The sequence below is a fragment of the Eptesicus fuscus genome, chromosome 17 (genome assembly GCF_027574615.1).
Source record: "Eptesicus fuscus isolate TK198812 chromosome 17, DD_ASM_mEF_20220401, whole genome shotgun sequence".
Classification (NCBI taxonomy): domain Eukaryota; kingdom Metazoa; phylum Chordata; class Mammalia; order Chiroptera; family Vespertilionidae; genus Eptesicus; species Eptesicus fuscus.
The window spans coordinates 33,534,685-33,554,705 of record NC_072489.1 but is presented as its reverse complement, the minus strand read 5'-3'; the positions used below and the strand labels follow the sequence as shown (position 1 = coordinate 33,554,705).

At 37.8% G+C, this 20,021-nt stretch overlaps 1 protein-coding gene across 3 annotated transcripts in view; it reads left to right on the top strand.

Moving 5' to 3' along the window:
- Positions 1–20,021, top strand: part of SGMS1 (sphingomyelin synthase 1) — a 251,170-nt gene that overhangs the window by 120,271 nt on the left and 110,878 nt on the right. For all 3 annotated transcript variants that reach the window (XM_054729295.1, XM_054729296.1, XM_054729297.1), the window contains 2 exons: positions 12,229–12,268; positions 17,113–17,256. The gene's annotated coding sequence lies outside the window, so the exon portion shown is untranslated. The remainder of the gene's footprint in view (positions 1–12,228; positions 12,269–17,112; positions 17,257–20,021) is intronic.

The following is a 20,021-nucleotide window of genomic DNA, read 5'->3' as shown; positions in this document are numbered from 1 at the left end:
TTTCAATCGTTGTACTGTTGATATTTGGCTCTGTTGACTAACGAGTTTGCCGACCACTGCTCTAGACTATTAATCATATTATAATTACCACAATTAAATTTTGGGACAAACCTGGAAATCTGTGTATACTGTACCTCATTGGTCAATCAGTTAATATGTCGTATTTTTTAAAAAACACACAAAATACTAGCCTACAGATTTGTTTGAAAGACAATTTGCTAAAATATCAATCAGTATCACCAATGAATAGGCTCTACTCCTTTTAACTAATTGTTCTTGTCAGTGGTGATCTGAGATGGGTATAGTTACTGAGCTTTTGAAAGTATGTATATCTGACTTCTATAATGTGGGAGCACCCAGTGAGCACCTATTAATAACTACCTCCCATAAATAATAACAGTTGCTAATTTGCATTGAGCCACTACTCATCAAAACCCTGCAACTTTTTTGGCCTGAGTTGTATGGATAAGGAAACTGAAAAAGATAGTTGAACACATAAGGGCCCACAGTTTGTAAGTTCCTCTGAGGAGCTGAGGCTCAGAATTAAATGACCTAACCATAGGCCACTAAAGGTCACACTGCTAATGAGAAGCCTCATAGTCTGAAATCCAGATTCTTCAGTGTTGCTCACAGTAGTTATCTAAGGCAGGACCTCATGTGTGGGCCTGTTCTACATATTTTAAGACATTTAGCTTCCCTGGAACCCACCCACTAAATGTCAATTAAGACCCCAATGTCTGAGCCATCCAAAATGTCCCACATATTTCTAATGTCTTCTACCAGGTGTCATATTTACATTTCTTAATTTCATACTTATCTCTGACCATTATATTACATTGCCTCCCATGGGAATTTTTTAATCAACAGTAATCAAACTTGAATCTTGCTCATAATTTGGAATAGTTAGAATAATTAGAATAATTGTAAATGCAAATCATTTGAATATAGAATCACAGCTGACAGAGAGCATCCCACCCTCATCCCTGTTTTATGGATTAAACACATGTGTGCAACACACACACACACACACACACACACACACACACACACACACCTTCTATCCACCGAGAGGCACAGAGATGGGGGAAAAGACTTTCTGAAAGTCAAAAAATAAATTGGCAGGACTAGACTTAGCCCCTACTGAGGTGGGAGCCATTTCTTTGCATTACCGGTTTGCTTCAGGCAAATGGATTTGACTGAGCTGTGTTTATTTTCTAATGAGCGATTTTGACCTTTCAAAGAGAGCCACTTGGAGAGTTAATGTAATTGAATTGAAACAGCACACCATGGAACTGCAGGACAAGTTTGTGGCTATTTTGGATAAAGTCTTTGGAACTTTTTATAATGCTGACAAAACTGGACACTTAGGGTGATACTTGTCAGTCTTCCTCTAGCAGGTGTTTGTGCAGGCTCTCCCACTTTTAAGTCGAATAAGAGGCAGGTCAAATAATCTCATCTAGACTAACTCTGGTGGTTCCTGTAGAGGGAAAGAATTTTTGGTGAATGAAAAATGTTACTGTTTGAGAACATTCATTTGTTCAGAAAACTTCTTCAATCCCTGTCGAGTGGCAGATACAGTTTTAAGTTCTGTGGATGAATTGGGTATAGATTTTGCCTGTTCTTTATGGTGCTGCTTCCATACTTATTCTGTATCTTCAATAAAAGATAACTTGAAAAGATTACTTGATTCCTTAGGGAACCAGACAACTGTAATGTCCAATTTATAGGAACAAGGTCAGAGGTTAGTTCTGACAAACATACCCTCTCTTTACCTGACAGTACCACCTCGTTTGTTTAATTGGATGCATATAGAATATGAAATGTTTTATGGAACAGATTTTTCTGTTTTGTTTTGTTTTATGGAACAGATTTTTTTTTTCAGAACAGATTTAATAAAGTTGATTTATTATGTAGGGAAGATCATTAGATGATTATGTCTTTTTTTAAAAGGCATCTTTAACCTCACAGAATTGCTTGGACCTCAAATTTGGATTGTGGTTAATCAGTTAAGCCTCAGAGCTTGAGGAAACTATGACCAGTGCAGAAATGGCTTCTGATGAATGATGGGAGAGAATTTGCAGGTGTTGGACCAAACCTTCTCCAAATACCCTTACACAAATTTGGATGTGTTGAAGGATATGCATTTCATAGTAATTGTGGGAAAGAAAAGTTCATTTGAATTGTTGACATAGGTTTTCATTAGTGATTCAGAAATAGAGGTTGTTTTGAAATCACCCAAGTCATAGTAGTAGGAAAACAATTCTCCTTCTTGTGCTTTCTCTTCTCCTTTTTATTCTTATTATTATATAGAGACTGGGAATGTAACTTGGGAAAAGTCTGACTTAATAACTCACTGTGCAGACATTAGATTCATTTAGAGCTGTTTTGTCTCCTTTATTTTCATGAAGGAGAGACCACTCATTAAAAAACTTGAAATTGGAGAACTCTTTAAAAAAATAAAATTAATAAAACAGAACAGATTTAGGGCATCTCCTGGGGTTGTTCATCCCAATTTGTGTACATACCGCTTGTATCCATAGCTATAGTGTATTGCAGTTATCAGTGTTCTTAATGATGACCCTGGTTCAAGACAAACATGTGAAATTGTGTTCTGGAAAATCTTGTTTTAAAGTCAGGAAATGCCCAGCCAGCATGACTCAGTGGTTGAGTGTCGACCTATGAACTAGGAGGTCACGGTTTGATTCCGGTTAGGACATATACTCGGGTTGCAGGCTCAAGCCCCAGTGTGGGGTGTGTAGGAGGCAGTGGATCAATGATTCTCTCTCATCATTAATGTTTCTATCTTTCTCTTCCTCTCCCTTCTTTTCTGAAATCAATAAAAAACACATTAAAAAAATCAGGAAATAACTCCGGAAGTACATTTAAGGAGATAGGAAAGTGTTTAGGATGCAATTTGAGTGAAAACAAGTTTCAAAATAGTATGCATATATGTTCTCAATTTGGTGAGATGTTACTATGTTTTTCAAAACTTTATAGTGAACCAAAGTAACTCTTATAAGAAAATAAATGTTATTAGAAGTGGGAGGGAAAAACCCTAATTCTTGACAAAGCAGTGAATCTCCCATCTCTCAAAAAAAGAAAAGGGGCAAAGATATAGAAGAATATTTAATAGTTCAATAGCCTGGAAACATGTTCATATATTGTGACATGAAAATGATTATGAAATAGTATGTATAGTTCTAAACTTAGGAAATAATTTATCAAACAAGAAATATTCAAAAAGCATGTATAAAAAGTCTAAAAAATATACAAACTATGCCAAAAATATACAAAAATTTACAGAAAGTAAAAATATATTTAACACCGTATATATGTGTATACACACACACACACACACACACACACACACACACGCGCGCGCGCGCACGCACACACACATCAGTGGACCAAATAAATTTTCCTGTCATTAGGTTCCCTAAAAAAAGAACTAGGGAGAAATATTTCTAAATGGTAAGTGATCTGACTGAAAGGTAAGGTTTTGGTAATTTTTCTTGTTTATATGTATTCTGATTTACTAATACCATTCAAAGAACATCTGTTACTTTTGCAAACGGGAAAAGTAAAAAAAATCATAATACATTTCACAAAGATTTTCAGTAGCTAAAAGAGAGAGAGAAAAAAAATCGGCCCAGACAGTCACTTTTCTTCTATCTGGACAGTTAGAAGAAAAGTTTCCATTATTTTATTTGATAACTATTTGAGAATTTGGGTGTCTCATGAAGGAAATGATGCTTTGTAGCCCAAGGTTATAACTACTTCAGTGATGCACACTTATGCCAGCAGGATGAATGAATGGATGAATGATTCTTCAGGTGCTGTGCTTTTTAGTTTCTTTAAACTAAGGGAGAGGCAGGGCATTGTAGTGTCATTGTATATTTTAGATGAAAGATAGAGCAATTGAAAATAGTGTGAAAATTTCTAATATTCTATGTATATTTATATAATAGGGACTCCTTGGGAAATAACTCATTTTAAGAATTTTTATAAGAAAATGTTAGTTCTAATTATGAGTTTGATAGGATGTGTATTTATCATGGGACAGTCCAGGTAATAGAGAATGTTTTCCAACACTGCCACCAAACTGTCCAAAAATAGAGTCCTTCTTGGTCTGAAAGGGACTGCCTGTACTAGGATTGTAAGCCATGGAAAACAACCAAGAGACCTTCTCATAACTGACCTAATTGTATAGGTGAGAAACCTAGAGTCCAGAATAGAGAGGAAGTAGAAAATAGTAAAACTGCATTTCTTTTAACATTTGACCTCAGATTTCTTAAGTGATCCGAGTTGTTTCTTCCATTTAGTCTAAGGAACAAGGTGGTTTTATTCTAACTACATTAATAATAGGTGGTTGCATAAAAAAGTAACTTAAGTTGCTATGATGATCTTTTTCTTTTCCTTTATTTATTTATTTTTGGTTGATCAAACCAGGCCAGTCTCACTCCAGAAAGGCAGGGGAATTGGGTTGGTGATCAGGAGGTAGGTGTGAGGATCTCAGGAACTGGCTTGGGTTCAGTTCTCACTCTCTATGACAGACACGGCCCATGACCGTTGCTCTTACCCTAAGATCTAACTGGCAGCTTCCTTTAGGCTTCTTGATTCCAGTTCTTGAGGCAGAGAATCTGATTGGCTGACCCCATCTCTTTGCCAGTAAACACAAGTCACAGGCCCCTGGCCAGCCTATGAACGGCTGCTTCACGGTCAGGTGTTCTTCCAGGCCCAGGCAGCTGTGGCTGTGTGTGTGTGGAGTTGTAGCAGGTGATACCGAAGATAGCAACTGAGCCTAAGGTTGTGGCAGATCCCCCAGAAATAGGGGTGGTGAACAGAAACCCTGATTTATATCTATCACAATAAATTAGTTAATTCTCCATTAAAAACATTTTCCATAATCTGCTCGGAGACTGGATTTAATATTTTGTTTCTATATTGGAATAAATTTGAGATTTTCTTATACCCCATCTTACATTCTTATTAGCCTCATTTAGGAACACAAAAGGCAGCTTTTGTTACTTGCAAAGTTTATTATGGTAGCTTGGTTTTACAATTCATGCTGAATTTTCTTTTGAAGCTATAAATTACTTCAAAGTATTTAAAAAGGAAGTTAGAAAGTTCTTATTGTTCTGAGTTCCTTTAATTTCATTAAATATTTATTCTTCTCAATATTGAAAAAGAATCCAGGTTCAAAAGGCAAGGCATTTAGATTAGTTTTTAAAGTATTTATTAAATTGCTGAGCAGTACACTCTGTTTGGGATATGACATAGTCTGTGCTTATGAGATGAGTTGAGAGATAGTGTGACTTTCAAAGGGAGGCTACTTGGACTATAGGAGATTAGATACACTTTAGAGAAATGTTTTAAAGGATTAACAGATTTTGATCTTAGTTAAAAAAAAATTTTGGATAGTGGCATAAGACTGTGTAAAGATGGTTTTAATGGAAGCTAAACTATAATCATATATTATGTGGAGGTAATTACTAAGCCAGAATTTATTGGATGCATCTATGATATTTAGAGAAAAAAAGTTTTTATTAAGTCAAAAAAGAGCATGTGGACAATTCCTCCATCATTGCAAATATATTTCCATTGTTGTTTCTAAATCAGGTATACACATGGATTCGGAGGGTGGAGAGCAGGGTTAGGGGAAGGACATTATAGGGAATTGCAGGAGCACACATTTAGCAATGAATACGTCTTTTGAGACCGGGTGGTAATCCAATTTTGAAAATAATGACTAAGTGTGGAAAGTAAAGGTGGATGAACCACATGGCTTGGCTGGGCTGAACTAAGAAACTTGATTTGATATAATTGGTAACAAACATGAATGGGGTTTTGTTAGGTGCTTTCCAACTCCTGTCCTAGGTAATGAGATCATTATAGGTGCAGATAAAGTGTGGCTCTTGCCCTTAAGGAGCTGTGATTAATGACATATGAAGAAGATTAGATTAACACATCAGTAGTTAGAAAGTTATTTCTTTAACTTGTGGCTTTCTCAGTAAAAGTTTTGGGAAACGGGGCGTCTTCTGGGCAGCCTGCAAAAGGGGAAATAAGGGTTAAGATTTACATTTTAAGGTAGGGGTCAGGTATCTGATGATTTAATTAGAATGAAAAATATCTTTTTGGTTTGGAAAACTCTTTTGTGTCCCATACATGCTATTTCCCACCAGTACAAAGGAGAAGGCATTTTGATGTTTCACATGCTTGTTTTCAGGATTAAAATGAGCTACATAAACTTGCCTGGGGACTGTGCCTGGTGCCTACCTGGAGTGCTCCTGCGCAGATGTTGATACTTCCCTCAGTGGTATTAGTACCACAGAGAAGTGTAAATACTGGTTTACACGCTTTTCTCCTCGCCTCACGGAAAGCTCCTTCTGGGAAGCCTCTCTTTATATGCCCCGACCAATACATGTTTGCTTTGAGGTCACACGCAGGTCTTCAGCATTAGATTTCCATAGGAGACTGCGCCTTTCAGTCACCTGCTAAAAAACAAAATTCAACTGAGGAAATCAGATGAGTTATACAAAATGGAAGGTTTCTATAGCCAGAAAGAGGTTGGGAGTAAGAAGTTGCAAGGGTGGATTATTTCAGACAAGGACACATTCCCTTAGGGAAAGCAGGGGGGTTATCAGACAGATCACCTCCCTTGGTTGATCAGGAAAAAAAGGGGACACATGTAATACTTCCAACAGTAAATAATTATTTAAAAAAAATAAATAAAAAGTAAAATGCCACTCCTAAGGCAGGCTGAAGCTAGATTAGTTACTAAGTTTTGGTTTGGTGATGTGGTTTGGCCTGCTTCTGTTTTTTTTTGTTTTTTTTTTTTAATACCTTTTTTAAATTGATTTCAGAGAGGAAAGGGAGAGAGAAATAGAAACATCAATGATGAGAGAGAATCATTGATCGGCTGCCTCCTGCACGCCCTCTACTGGGAATTGAGCCTGTAACCCGGGCATGTGCCCTTGACCGGAATAGAACCTGGGACACTTCAGTTCACAGGCCGATGCTCAATCCACTGAGCCAAACCGGCTAGGACATGGACTGTTTTTGTTTTTAAGCACTTATAAGCTAGACATGTGTTGGCTGAGGCCTTTCAACTGTATTTGAATCCTTCCATCCTGAGAGATTGTGAAGGTTCTTCTCCAAGCAGAGGAAAGAAAGAAGAGGCTCACTTAAACTGTGTTTATTTGAGAGGTAGACATTAGAGGAAGAAAGCACTAACTTTGTAGTACTTCGGATTCTGTATTCTCTTAAATTAAAAATTCATTTGTTTAACATGCTGCTTATGAGTGAGAATGAGAAAATCTTCCACAATTTTTACTCTTCTAATAAAGTAAAATTTTAATAGAAAAACAAAATAGAAATAGAAAAATATAATTAAATTTATCTTGTGCTGTTATTGGTCTCTAAATTATTCATGTCTAATTACATACCATCTTTTCCCTGAGAAGAAACGACCAAATTGTAATTAGAATTTGGGAGAGGGCTGCCAAAAATGAAGCATGCCTGCTGCGATTTCTCTCCTTTTTAAAAAACCTGTTTTTATTGATTTTAGGGAGAGAAATGAAGTGAGAGGGAGAGAGAGGAACATTGATGTGAGAGAAGAATATCAATCAGCTGCCTCCTGCCTGCCCTCTACTGGGGATGGAGCCCACAACCTGGGCATGTGCCCTGACTGGGAATTGAAACGAAGACCTTTTGGTGCATCGGACAATGCTCAACCAACTGAGCCACACTGGCCAGGGCCCTGCTGTGATTTCTGTGTTATGTTTGCATGGTAGACATAGCAGTTGATTTCAGCTTTGTCTCCCAGTGGTGTTTTCTGGACAGCCACTCACTCAACCAGGTGGGTCCCAATGTGAAATCACTCCCCTCCCTGGTCTAGGAGGAAATAGCAAGCTTTGAAAGGACTGGCCATACAAATACAAACTTGTGAAGTGGGAGTTTGCCATGCCTTGCAGAATTATTTCAACCTCAGTCTTCCATTCCTCAGCCTCGCTTCTCATGCTCATTCTTTTCTACTCTTTGAACTTCTACATCAGTGTAGTTTTTCTGGAGAGGAAGCCACTGGCAGTAAACACACCGGAGTTTGAGTATTGCTATACCAGAATGCTCGTGAATAAGGGAAAGGTACCCTATTCTCTCCCACTTCCCCTAATATTCTTCTGAATGTCATTGGGTTAATGCTACAAAGATTTTTGCCTTACTGTACTCAGATTTAATTGAATGTTTAGAGCCATAGCCTTACATGTGTAATTTGCATATTTTTTCCTGTAGATACTTTACTTGCAAGGATAGCATAGTTAAGTTGCTCATTAACTAGTCCTGGAAAGAACTCCTATTGCATCTTCACGGCTTGTGTCCACTGTAAAATTCAGCCTGCTGCTCTTACTGTGCCTTCCCGGTGCACAGTATAAAGACATCACATTAGCAGTTATCTAATATATGCAGAGTCCATCCAGACCTGTTTTGGTTTCCTGTCCTCAAGCCACTGGCTAACAACACACTTCCCGATCTCAATGGAGGAAGATTGTCAATATCCTTTACCCAGGACTTAACAAAAGCAGTGTGAAACCAAAAAATAGTGAAAGAATCATGATGTGATTTGGAATTGAAAGATTTGGTTGCTTTCATCAGTAAGCCAGAACTCTCCCGTGCCTTTGCTATCCAACAGGCATGATCTGGAAACCTTTTCTACTTCCTCACAATGTGAACTTGGATAAGTTTTTGACCTTGGACAATTTTGCAACTTTGGACAAGTTATGTAACCTCTTTGGGCCAAATGTCTGCATTTGAGAAGTTGGGGATATGAACCCTACTTTCTTTGCAGGGTTTGGTGGAATTAAACGTAAAGAATTTCATTCTATCTGACCATCACAGTTATTGTCATGGACATATTATTTTTGATGTATTAATGAGGATGCTGGAAGGCCTTTTTAGCCACATGCCTTTTAGTCAGTAGATCAGATATAGTCTTATGTAACTTATGCAGATATTTTATTTCCTCTCCCTCTCAAGTAGCAGTATATAAAGTTCTCTTTTTGAACTATATTCTCATTTTGGCTCCTGCTTTTGGAAAGCATTAATGATAGCATTAACTATTTTAGCAGGTTGGCATGTCATTTGAAGGTGGCATTATCATAGGTTCCTCAATGACTTGCTGTTTAATTTGCCTCTCTGCATCTGTGACTTTCTCTGAGGGACATCATGTTCTTTTGATTTCCCCCACTGCAGTGTGAAAGCATGCACAGTGATAAAACAAGTTAACATGTCAGAAAATCAGACCTTGTGAAGTGTAAGGATTTCTTTTAAATGTTTCCTTTGAGCTACAGAAAGATAAGATACAAGAGACAAAACCTTCAGTTTTTTTGCTAACTCAGAACACTTTGTGGACCCCGAATTACTTGGTTCTTTTCCTTTAAATCATTTATTGGTGGGAACAATACAGTTAGTATATTCTGTATCTAAGTACAATGGCCTCTTTTCTGTGAACATTTTCCTTTTTGGTTTTGGTGTCTCCCATCCTACAGAGAAGCTGAAAAGAGGAGCAGGGTGGCCTCTTCCTCTCACTGTTGAACTTTGGGTTCCATACTTCAGTTTTGAAGCTTAATCTCTGTATCTGTTTGTGGGCTTTATAGCAATTGGGAGATCAAATGAGATGATGATACATCAGTAACTTAGTTTAGCTTCTAGTACATATTGGCTTGGCTATTATCTTTATTTTATACTAGATGACTGGTGCACGAAATTCATGTGTGGGTACGGTCCCTAGGCCTGGCCTGCGATCAGGGCCATCTTCCCCAGCTGCCCACAGCTGGCCCCACCCTCCGCCTCCACCCACCCCCAGTTCCCCATTCGCCATCAGGTGATCAGTGCCTGATTGCCGGGGGAAGAGACGGAGAGGTCAGCTGTTCCCACCCGCTTGCCAGCCCCGCCCCCTCCACAGGTGGCCATCAGGTGATCAGAGCCTGCTGGCGGGGGAAAGGGACCAAGAGGTGGTCAGTGCACCTCATAGTGACTGGTCCAGCGGTCATTCTGGTCATTCTGCTGTTAGGGTCAATTTGCATATTACCCTTTTATTTTATAGGAAGGGTGTGTTTTTGTACCTACAGGAAGGAGGTCCAAACTCCCTTTGACCTCCTTCCCTCTTCCTTCTTATCTATCCCCTTCCCCCATCTCACCCTCAGCAGTACATTCATCCTGGACAGCACTCTTCCCTTCTATTTATAGCACAAACCAGCTTCTCTATCCTACAGTCTCTGGAAAACTTGCAGGTCGACCTCAAACAACCGTCTAACCAGACAAAGCACCTTCCTCAGACACATCCACATCCTTCTGAAATAACACCTCCTTGCACTCAGTGACTACCTGCTTCTCTCTCCCTAAAGCATTTTATTTGGGCCCAGATTTTGGGACTCTTAGACTGTCAGAGAGATCCCTGTAAAATAATGCCTTTTCCAACAGGCAAAACTAGCGTGGTATTCGAAGTCAGGGCAGTGGTGTCCTCTGGGGAACAGTGGTGGTCCCACATATGTGTTCACTGTAGGAAATTAAGGAAGCCAGCCAAAGTTTCTGTCTGTCTATAATATATCCATTAAAACAAATGTTTCTTAATTTTTAAGGGAACTGCTCTTTCTGCAGATATCATAATTCACATCTATATATTTTACAACTACAGTCACATGCTGCATAACATGTTTCAGTTGGACTGTGTATAAGGATGGTGGTCTCATAAGATTATAATGGAGGTGGATTCCTTTTGCCCAGTGAGGTGGTAACCATTCTGATGTTTTAGGAAAATTACTGTTTTGTGCCATCTCAGTGTGTTAGCAATCTCTACAAATGCCTGAGGGCCCAGTGAGCTTCCCACTAACACCCCCTTCCTAAACCAGGGTTACAACTGAACTGACTGACCCTTGTGGTTTTTACATTGTAAGACACCCTTTAGCAATAACCATTAGGAAACTTGGAGAAAAAAGTGTTTCTTACTTGAGCCCACAAGGCACTCCAGGGGATACACGGCCAGATTGAGGTTAGAGAGAGTACTTGAGCTTGAGGTTCTGCTTTTATTGGGGTAGGAGGATGGGGTCTGGGGTTTCATAGGCTCCCTCTTTATTGGTCAATTTAAAACATAACAGCAGGAGTTAAAGCTCAGGAAGAGAGAGAAACAAGTATTTCAAATGGTCAGTTATCTAAATCAACCAAGATCTCTAAAACCAAGGAGGCGGCCTGGATGTTTTGTTTTGTTTTGTTTTGTTAATTTTATTTTTTATCTAGTCCTGTGGCCTGTGGCTGCAATGTGTTGATCTGAGATAGGCTCCCTTGAAGGCCTGCCTCTCTGAAGTGGAGGCCTGGGCCAGGCCATCAAAGCTTAAATCTGACACTTGCATGCCAAAAAGACAAGCCAGCTGTCAGGGATTACACCACAATCACTCCTGTTTGTGGGGTGCTGGTGTAAACACACCGACTGTGTTGCCAGCCTATAAAAGTACAGAGCACACAATGGCAGTCCAGTCCATGTGGCCTGGGCTTGTGTAAGTGCACTCTGTGACATTCGCACCTGACGCATTTCTCAGAACATGTCCCTGTTGTTAAGTGGACTTGATATTCACATACATGTTTTCAGAGGGTCTTATTTCATTTTTAATTGAGGATGTCTTTCATGAAAGTAAATGAGGAAGCATTTCTAACCCTTTAAGGTGATGTGGGTTAAGTCTGTAAGCTCTTGGGTCATACATGTATGTATATGGACTCTAGTTGTTCCACTTGTCCTTGTGTTCTGGTAAAAACGAAAATGTAAACATGTTGCTATCCCTTTCACCCTACAGTTTTAATTCTTATAGTTTGAAAAATGTACTTGCTTGCTACTTTATCTTTCTCTATATTGTCAATTAGCAGTTATTTACCTGAATGGATAAGAGATAATTCATAAGTACATGATTTTAAAACTCATGTTATACTATTAGATGTACTTGGTGTGCAATTTTTTATTGGCATTATATGCACATGCTTGCTTCTGCTTTGGTTTGCCCTGTAAACCTTAGTCTGAATACCATGGCAGTCAGAAATTATCTGGGAAGTAGGAAAGAATACTTTTTTTCAATGGATAGAGAACAAAAAGTGAAAAATAGCTGCCTTGGATTTTAGGGTTTTTTTCTTATAAACAGCTCATTACTTGACGAAAGAACTTTAATTTACTTATTATTTTTATCCTAGATTGGAAAGAAGGCTAATGAAGAAAAATAACACAAATCAGGTAAATGAATTTTAAATTTCTTTATGTACCCTTGATGCTTGGTTTATATTTCCCGTGTTTTCCTACTGCAAAGAACTGCACAATTTTTGTGGCCAATTTACAAGGAATGGTTTGGGGATATAGATGTAATAATCAAACACATTTATATGATTTAATTAATTACTTTTGTATGTGTATTTAATCACACATTTATATAAAACAATATTAAAACTAATGCATTTTTCTACCTCAGAATAATTTTTCTAACTCTTTATATACATATTTGATATTTTCATTATTTCTATGCAGATGAACATTGAAGATCTCCACTGTGTGACAATTTGTAGATTTTCTTTGTTAAATCTTCTTTCCTTCCTTCCATTTGTTCACTTATTTTATTTTGAGGTAATTGCATGCACACTGTTTAAAATTAAAATAATACCATTATAGCCATTCCCTGTTTGTTTTATACTCCCATACTCCTTTGCCCAAAGATAGCACTTTTCAACTCTTAGTTTTATTTTCTGGTGTTCGCTTACCTATTTCTAAGTAATACAGTTGTAGGCTTTAAGTACCATTTATTGATTTCTGTATAAATTGTAGACTGATTCTCTGCTGAGGACTTACCTCTCATATACAACCCTTTCCTCTCAGTACATCCCTACTCTTACTGTCTCCCATTCTCTGGGTGCAGTCACGATACAGTCTGTGGTTAAATACGTATTTAATGTTTACTTTATCATGACTATATTTTGTTCATGGTCGAACTTTGTGATACTTACATTGAAATGACTCAGGCCATTCTGCTTCACAATCAGTTGTGTATTAGATGTGTTATTTTTCTGGAAAATGTTTGACTCTTTTCTTTATCCCCATGTATGTTTTTTTGATGCTCGCAGTCCTTTCAATTCAGAAACTCATGTTCTTCAACTTGGGAAATTTTCTTGTAATATTTTAAAAATAATTTTCTTTCCATCTTATTCACTCTTTTCTGCAAGTCTGTCTGTTGTATATTTGGACCTACTGGTTTAACTCTCTAATTTTTTAATGTCTTTTTCTTAGCTATTTTCAATTTCTGCATTGTGTGTGTGTGTGTGTGTGTGTGTGTGTGTGTGTGTGTGTGTATTGTTAATCCTCACCTGAGGATATTTTTCCATTGATTTTTAGGGAGAGTGGAAGAGAGAGGAAAGACATAGAGAAACATCAATGTGAGACAAATATCGATGTGAAAGAAACACATTGATTGGTTGCCTCCTGCACCCAGGGCCCAGGCTGGGGAGAAGCCTGCTACCATGTACATACCTTTGACAGGAATCAAACCCAGCACCCTTTGGTCCTCAGGCCGATGCTCTATCCACTGAGCTAAACTGGCAAGGGCCATCTCTGCATTTTTGTTCTAGTTTGTGAGAGGTTTCCTTAGTATTTATTGAACTTGTAATTTCTGCTAGGATATCTGTAATTTCAAATTAATTTTTAAAATTTGTCTCTGAATATTTTCTTTTTAAAAATAGGACTATTCTTAGAGTATTATTGCTATAAGCACAATTGTGGCCACGTCTTTTTGGAACAGATTCAACTTATGTGCTTTCATGGCCAATAGAATGCTCCTAGATTTTTGACCCAATTTATGGTTTATATACCATTTTCTTTACCAACCATGTTAGTTTCCCTGGACAGTATTTTGAATAAATGACTAAAATGGAAGTAAAAAAAAAAAAAAAAAAGACTTCTTATTTCATGGATGCAATATTTTCTCTTTTCCTTTGAGAATTTGAATTGAATTATTTTGCTGTCTTCTTGTGCTCTTTGCACTTTTTCCTTTGTGTTTCCTCTTCCTATCAGCTTGTTTTGGTCCCTGATTTTAATGGTAGATTATTTCTCAAATGAATGGTGAAGATTTAGTTTTCTGTTTATATTTAGAAATTTGTTTCCTAGTGGGCTTCACTGTAAGGTTTTTGGGCAGGGACCTGGCATTTGAGTTGGTGACTCCTAGATCTCAGAATCTGCAGGTCTTTTTTTCTTAGATCTTTCAGTTTCTCCAAAAGGCTAAAACCCTGCCTATGGGGATTTGGGCGGAGCCAGAAGAGGGAAAGGAGCCAGAGGTCTCATCATCCCAGCCGGCAAATGCTGATATCTTAATGACTCCCTTTCAGCCTTATCTGACATCTCTGAATCTGAAGTCTTGCTGTATCATTTTCTCCAGAGAGTAAACTGCCTCCTGTTAGGGGAGTAGGGATGGCTTGTCTGGCTCTACAAGGTAGGGAGAAGATAGGGTTCTAACTGCCCCCCCCCCGCCTTTATTGTTTAAAACAATACAAATTTATTATCTTGCTATTCTATAGGTCAAAAGTCTGACACGGGTCTCACTGGGCTAAAATCGGGGTGTCAATGGGGCTATATTTCTTCCTAGAGGGTCTAGAGGAGAAATCCCCTCTTGATTTGCCCAGCTTCTAGAGGCTGGCTGCACTCTTTGCCTCTCCGTCCCCTTCCTCCCTTTTAGAGGAACAATAGCAGGTCAACTACATCTCATACTGCTTTACTCTGACCTCATCTTATGTCTCCTTTCCCTTTTAAGAACTCTATGATTACATTGGACCCACCTAGACAATCCAGGATAACCTCCCTATTTTTTTTTAAAAACACACACAATATAAAATTTACCATCTTAACCATTTTTAAGTGTATATAGCACAGTAGTGTTAACTATATTCGAATTGTGTGCAACAGATCTTTAGAACTTTTTCATCTTGCAAAACTGAAACTCTACACCCACTGAACAACTCTTCTTTCCCTCCTGCTCTCAGATTCTGTCAACCACCATTCGACTTTCTATTTCTAAGAGTTAGACTACTTCAGACACCTTATCTAAGTGGGATCTTAAAGTATTTGTGCTTTTGTGACTAGCTTATTTTACTTAGCATAAGTTGCTTCTACCTCCTGGCTGTTTTGAATAAAGCTGCAGTGAACATGGGTGTGCAGATACCTCTTTGAGATCTTGCTTCCAATTTTGGGTGTATATATCCAGAAGTGGAATTGCTACATCTTAGGGTAGTTCTTTGTTTCTTTTTGAGGAACCTCCATATTGTTTTCCATAGTGGCTACATTTTCACCAATTGTACACAAGGGTTTCCTTTTCTTCACATCCTCGCCAACACTTGTTATTTTCTCTGTGTTTTTTTGTTTTGTTTTTATAGTGGCCATCCTCATAGGTGTGAGGTGACACATTATTTGGTTTTGATATTCATTTCCCTGTTGATTATGTTGTTTAGCATCCTTTCATGTACTTCTTGACCATCTGTACTAGTATGTTACTTTCCCAAACGTCATTTCATTATTCAAAATAAACTGAAATTTTGAATAATAAATTAGTGACACTCTATTTCCTGAGATACTTTTTTGGAGGGAACCCCTTGATTTATCATTAGGTGTATATACTATATGTCGGTATTATCAGATGATGTTCTTTTATCTAAATCTATATTTTACTCTTAAGCTTTAATTGAATACTTGTAAACTAATAAAATGTCAAGAGAGTCCTATGTTCTTTTTAGTTACTTGTGACAGTGGCTTTCTTTGTGATTGTATTGATTATTTACAGCAGGGGTGGGAACATTTTTCTGTCAAGAGTCATTTGGGTATTTATGACATCATTCACAGGCCATACAAAATTATCAACTTAAAAATTAGCCTGTTATAGTTGGTTAAATGTTTAATTAATTCACCCCTAATGCCTTGGAGGGCCAGACCAAATGATTTCATGGGTCTTATGCGGCCAGCTGGCTGGACGTTCCCCACCCCTAATTTACAGTGTGACACTATTTCTGACCGGTAGGATAAAGAATTATTAAACGAGGGGTTGCCTGGTTGGACTAGGTCCTTAGGGACTATCAAGAATGATTTTTTGTTTGTTTGTTTTGTTGTTGTTCCAAGAATCATTTTCTCTTAGGACTGTTAGTTGGCTCAAGCTATCAGCTATTCAGTTTGGTACATAGAATTCCCTACGATTTTTATCCTGGGGTCTAGGGATAGGCTTCAAAGAGTTCAAGATCCTCTTGAATTGGAGTGGTAGTAGAATAGGCTTAGCTTTCGTCAGGTACTCAGTGATGCATAGTTTATATGATCCTGAACAGGATCGAGAACTCACCTCTAATAGGTTATTCTAGAAGAAAAAATAGAATGTTACTGATTAAATTAAACATGATTAAAATAAAATACTACCTTGCTAGCTACCATTGGATTCCACATTCTTTCACATGTAAGTACAAATAAGTATAAATGAGGGACTAAACGAACAATTTTCCTCTTTGTTCTTTGTCACATGCAAAATATTATCTCTCGCTTCCTGGTTATGCAACATGTAACTATAAAAGGTATCATTTATGAGGATAATGTTTGGGTCTTAGAGAAATGACCATCTTTTTTATCAGTCAACTTGTAAACAAGGTATCTTAGTAGTTACCCTTTGTTTTCCTATTGAAGATGCTATACTTAATTTGTGAAAATCAGTTACTTGTTGACAATTAATGTTAGTAGGTAAATATATAAAACAAGCACCTCTATGTGATAGAGGGTTATGGACTTTAGTTTTTAATTAAGAAAAGGTGGGGTAAGATTTATGTTACGTCTATTTTAGAACAACAAAAAAGCTGAAGGAAGGAAGGGAGGGAGGGTGGAAGGAAGGAAGAGAGGAAGGAAGGCAGACACATGGGAGTGGGAGGTGGGGAGGTCAGTTGTGAATTTTTTGTTTCCGATCTAATACTTCTATGTATAGTGAGGTCTACTGGATTTGTAAGGTTTCGTTCAGCTTTAGAATTTTATGATTCCGTTTTTGAAGTGGTTAAGCTTAAATTGCTCTTTTCTTCTAGGTACACCATTGAGTTCTTTGGGAGGCACAAAAGTGTCTGGTTGGGAAGCTTATGAAATAGAAGACAAGACCCTGCCTCAGGAAGCGTACATGAGAATAATTTTAAAGGAAACTACCGATAAATGCAGAACAGTAGCTGTTGGAGGTATGTAATAACTTAGAGCTTGGATTGAATGTAGTGTGACCCACTCTGCTGTACTAAGTCAAGTCCAGCCGTTCTCTGGGCATTACCCACCCTGTGGACTCAAATACACTAGTGGCTATTGTTCTCTCAACTTGACTGTGTAGTGAGATGTGACTCAACGCTTCCTTGAGCAGCTCTGACTCAGCCCGTTTCGAGTCCTTCCTATGCCTGAAAGACAATAAAGGCGATAGAGGCAACATTGGACTCTGAGCGGATGAAAGTGATAACAGGTTTCTGGCCAGGACCTCACTGCCTTCTTTTCTGGGAATGGGGCAGTCCGTATCAAAGCTCAGTGAATGCGTGTCAGCTGTTATTCTGAAATCAGCTGTTATTTATCGGCTTTACTCTTACCTTGGAGGATGTCAAGGCACATCTGGTTGGGTGCTTGCTGTATTGGCTTGACTGATTTCCTATTAGTCATAAGCTTTGACCTGTTTGTCTCCTTGACCCCTTCACCCCACTCCCTCTCACATCAATTACATGGTTACTTCATTTTCTTGCTTTATAGCCTTTAATTATTTTTTTAAATCCTCAACTGAGGATATGTTTCTATTGATTTTTTAGAGAGAGAGGAAGAATGAGAGTGAGAGAGAAACATAGATCGGTTGCCTCCTGTATGCACCCTTACCGTGGATCAAACCTGCAACCTTTTGGTGTCCAACCTTTTAGTGTATGGATGATGTTCAGTGAACTGAGCCACCTGGCCAGGGCTAGCCTTTAATTTTTATCTCCTCAATAACTTATATCATCAAGGTCATGGTCACCCATTATTTCATATGCTGTGACCTTCAGTGGATGTCTGGCTTTTGATGCACTGGCTTTTTTTTTTATGAAACTGTTTCATAATTATAATGAGAGTATATTATTGGTATGAGACATTATTAAAATATGCCCTTTTTTAAAACATGGGCTCTGATGCCTGTATTGATACGTTCTCAGTTGATAATGAGGCCAGCATAGGAGATAGGAGGAGTGGACTTTTATATTCCTAATACAATTTGATTGTGTCTGTGACATCATTTGCACCATTATCCAGATCCATCCATCCATCGAAGAGCTATTGAGCATCTCTACTTTGTGCCAGTCACTGTTCTAGATACTAGGCTACAATAGTGAACAACGCAAGCAAGATTCCCTTCTCTCAAGGAACTTACAGTCCAATGGGAGTGGGGCAGGGTGGTTCAGGGAGACAAGTGAGAAAGAGGTGTATATAAACAAGAACATTTCAGACTTGAATAAATGCTATGAAGACAACGAAATAGGGTGACAGAGTGTCTCACAGTAGGAAACACTATTTTGAATTTGACCTAAAATGTACAACCTGTCTCTTGTTGACTATTTACTTCTTGTACTACCTATATTATTATATTTACCAGCTATCTTAAAATAATTCTGAGAAAACATGAGATTCCTCTGTCAAAATTGTGTTCTGTAGGAACTAAGGAATTAAGATGTTTCTCAAGGTGTCAGCATTCAGTGGTGGAAACTGAGATAACGTTTTTTAAAGTAGTTTGTGAAAATTGAATTTAAAAATAATAATTAATTGCTAGCATATAGCACATAAAAAGAAAATTTAAATCCACTCCAGGGAAAAATGAGATTGAAGATAGAGAAACTGGAAGTTCAGGGTGGCCAGGGCTCATCTAGGTGCTTTCCGACTTCCCAGTCTCCCTCGTTTTCTCTTACTTTATTGTCACCTCACAGGTGTATTTAGAAAAATGTTATATGTTCTCTTCTGTAGATATTTGTATGTGGAGAGCAGGTTAAGGTATGTATCATGTCATTCTGCAGAAGCGGAAGACCTGTTTTTTTGTTTGTTTTTTTTGATCTGTTTTAATAGGGGCTTCTAATAGATGAGGTGGGAAGACATTTAGAGCCGACATACTAGTAAAAAAAATATTTAAAACTGAGGTACAAGCTCAGACTCCCCTTTTAAGTTGAATGTTTGCTGTAAACAGTTGGATGAGGTCAGGAATGAGGTGGAGAATAATTACTTGTAATATGCTTCCTGAATTGGCGGAAACCTTGATGTCTTTGAAACATTACTTATTAAAATGAGATTGGTTTATACAGGAAACAATTTAAATACCTAGATGTAGGGAAGTGATAGAATGAACTCTGGTACAATCTCACAATAGAGGGTTAGTAGGGATGATCTCTATGAATGAAAGTATGGGATGATTTCTAGGCGTATATTTAAAGTGAAAAATATAAAGTACAGAAGAATATATATGCTTTGCTATCTTTTATGTGAGAAAGAACATAAAACAAAATATATCTGTATCTGCTCATTTGTGCAAGAAAAAACCATAGGATGGGTGATTGGAACAGAATGGAATGGATAGGGAGGGAATGAGGTGGGGGGATGGAGACGGTGTCACTCCTCTGAGTATATCTTTGTATATTCCTGACTTTCAGAATTATGTTACTGTTTCTGGCTCTGTGTGTGGGTATTTAATGTGTGTGTGTGTGTGTGTGTGTGTGTGTGTGTGTGTGTATGCACACATTTCTATGTGTATATATGTATACATATGTTTCTATGTGTATATATATACATGTATGTATACACACATTTCTATTTTGACAACATTTTAAAGTCTGAAATGATTTCAAAATAAACACAAAAATTCACACACAAAAACTAAAATGATTTGATTTTCCTTCATTGACTTGGTTAATTAATTACTTGCCTAATATTTTATTAAGTCATATAATTTTACCCTTCT